Source organism: Castor canadensis, chromosome 11, assembly GCF_047511655.1.
Source record: "Castor canadensis chromosome 11, mCasCan1.hap1v2, whole genome shotgun sequence".
Lineage (NCBI taxonomy): Eukaryota > Metazoa > Chordata > Mammalia > Rodentia > Castoridae > Castor > Castor canadensis.
In genome coordinates, this window is record NC_133396.1 from 5600842 (window position 1) to 5603318 (window position 2477).

The window sequence follows — 2477 nt, forward strand, 5'->3', positions numbered from 1 at the left end:
ATGGATTAAACCTTGTTTTTTTTAATTTTATTGCCTCTGTAACCTGCTTGCAAGGGTACATTAGGTGAGACACCTTTGTTCTCGGGGCTCAGCCTTTGGACCCGAGTCTGCTGAGTCTGTGCTGGAACAATAAAGTGTTGATTCCTTGCCTAAGAGTCCCTGTCTCTGTTCAAGTTTCCCAAAACAATAGGATCAGTTTGTCCTTAGAGACATTGCAGCTCCACTCTGGACCCTGTAGCCTGGTTCTTGTATAAGATGCTGGAAGAAGGGCAGTGAAAGGCTTATGCCACACATTGCTGAAAGAATAGAAGGGAAGAGGACACATAACACACTTTCTTTTTTACTTTTTATTTTTTTTTTCATTTTTCTTTTATTATTCATATGTGCATACAAGGATTGGTTCATTTCTCCCCCCTGCCCCCACCCCCTCCCTTACCACCCACTCCACCCCTCCCTTCCCCCCCACCCCCTCAATACCCGGCAGAAACTATTTTGCCCTAATCTCTAATTTTGTTCAAGAGAGAGTATAAGCAATAATAGGAAGGAACAAGGGGTTTTGCTGGTTGAGATAAGGATAGCTATACAGGGCATTGACTCACATTGATTTCCTGTGCGTGGGTGTTACCTTCTAGGTTAATTCTTTTTGATCTCACCTTTTCTCTAGTACCTGTTCCCCTTTTCCTATTGGCCTCAGTTGCTTTAAGGTATCTGCTTTAGTTTCTCTGCGTTAAGGGCAACAAATGCTAGCTAGTTTTTTAGGTGTCTTACCTATCCTCACCCCTCCCTTGTGTGCTCTCGCTTTTATCATGTGCTCATAGTCCAATCCCCTTGTTGTGTTTGCCCTTGATCTAATGTCCACATATGAGGGAGAACATACGATTTTTGGTTTTTTGAGCCAGGCTAACCTCACTCAGAATGATGTTCTCCAATTCCATCCATTTACCAGCGAATGATAACATTTCGTTCTTCTTCATGGCTGCATAGAATTCCATTGTGTATAGATACCACATTTTCTTAATCCATTCGTCAGTGCTGGGGCATCTTGGCTGTTTCTATAACTTGGCTATTGTGAATAGTGGCAAAATAAACAATGGGTGTGCAGGTGCCTCTGGAGTAACCTGTGTCACAGTCTTTTGGGTATATCCGCAAGAGTGGTATTGCTGGATCAAATGGTAGATCGATGTTTAGCTTTTTAAGTAGCCTCCAAATTTTTTTCCAGAGTGGTTGTACTAGTTTACATTCCCACCAGCAGTGTAAGAGGGTTCCTTTTTCCCCCGCATCCTCGCCAACACCTGTTGTTGTGGTGTTGCTGATGATGGCTATTCTAACAGGGGTGAGGTGGAATCTTAGCGTGGTTTTAATTTGCATTTCCTTTATTGCTAGAGATGGTGAGCATTTTTTCATGTGTTTTTTGGCCATTTGAATTTCTTCTTTTGAGAAAGTTCTGTTTAGTTCACTTGCCCATTTCTTTATTGGTTCATTAGTTTTGGGAGAATTTAGTTTTTTAAGTTCCCTATATATTCTGGTTATGAGTCCTTTGTCTGATGTGTGGCTGGCAAATATTTTCTCCCACTCTGTGGGTGTTCTCTTCAGTTTAGAGACCATTTCTTTTGATGAACAGAAGCTTTTTAGTTTTATGAGGTCCCATTTATCTATGCTATCTCTTAGTTGCTGTGCTGCTGGGGTTCCATTGAGAAAGTTCTTACCTATACCTACTAACTCCAGAGTATTTCCTACTCTTTCTTGTATCAACTTAAGAGTTTGGGGTCTGATATTAAGATCCTTGATCCATTTTGAGTTAATCTTGGTATAGGGTGATATACATGGATCTAGTTTCAGTTTTTTGCAGACTGCTAACCAGTTTTCCCAGCAGTTTTTGTTGAAGAGGCTGCTATTACACACTTTCAATGGTAGCGTGTTTAAGGGTTATCTGCCCTTTGCCTTTTTTTTTTTTTTCTTTTGGTACTAGGGCTTGAACTCAGGACCTACACCTTAAGTCACTCCACCAGCCCTATTTTGGGTAAAGATTTTTTGAGATAGAGGCTCCTGAACTATTTGCCAGGGCTGGCTTCGAACCGCGATCCTCCTGATCTCTGCCTCCCGAGCAGCTGGGATTACAGCAGTGAGCCACCGGCGCCCGGCTTTGCCTTTTGCCCCTTGGTGGTCCCTGTCTTCCTTCCTGAAGGAAACAGGGGTTCATAAAGATAAATAAAAATACAAGCACCTACGTCGGTTTACTGTGGCTGAAGTGATCAGACGCGACGTGAGTGGTCTCTGAGGGGCGCAAAGCGTAGGAAAGGGGACCAAGAGGGCCGCTGCGACGGAGAGGACCGAGCGAAAGACCAACCACGGGTAACAAGCTGGGAAAAACTCCGCCTCCACTTTTCAAATAAACCGCAGCAGGGCGCGCAGGTCTCGGGGGGCGCATGCGCAATGTCATTTGCCATAGAGACGTAGAGCTAGACAGTCCACGTCCA